The sequence below is a fragment of the Panthera tigris genome, chromosome F2 (genome assembly GCF_018350195.1).
Source record: "Panthera tigris isolate Pti1 chromosome F2, P.tigris_Pti1_mat1.1, whole genome shotgun sequence".
Taxonomy (NCBI): domain Eukaryota; kingdom Metazoa; phylum Chordata; class Mammalia; order Carnivora; family Felidae; genus Panthera; species Panthera tigris.
This window is the reverse complement of record NC_056676.1, coordinates 17,559,503-17,559,822: the sequence shown is the minus strand read 5'-3', so window position 1 is coordinate 17,559,822 and position 320 is coordinate 17,559,503. Positions and strand designations below refer to the sequence as shown.

Sequence of the window (320 nt, the reverse complement as noted above, 5' to 3'; positions counted from 1 at the left end):
TGGGGTACAAGTGCCCTTATGCATCAGTATTCCTGTATCCCTTGGGTAAATTCCTAGCAGTGCTATTGCTGGGTTATAGGGTAGGTCTATTTTTAATTTTTGAGGAACCTCCACACTGTTTTCCAGAGTGGAAAGTGTTTTCCAGAGTGCAGAGTGGCTGCACCAATTTGCATTCCCACCAACAGTGCAAGAGGGTTCCTTTTTCTCCGCACCCTCAAAAATATGGAACGCTTCACAAATTTGCGTGTCATCCTTGCGCAGGGGCCTTGCTAATCTCTGTATCGTTCCAATTTTAGTATATGTGCTGCCGAAGCAGGCAC

At 45.9% G+C, this 320-nt stretch overlaps 1 non-coding gene across 1 annotated transcript; it reads right to left on the bottom strand.

The window, feature by feature from the left end:
• Positions 1–216: 216 nt before the first annotated feature.
• Positions 217–320, bottom strand: LOC122235193. Its single transcript, XR_006213319.1, has one exon. It is a non-coding gene; the product is annotated as a U6 spliceosomal RNA (small nuclear RNA).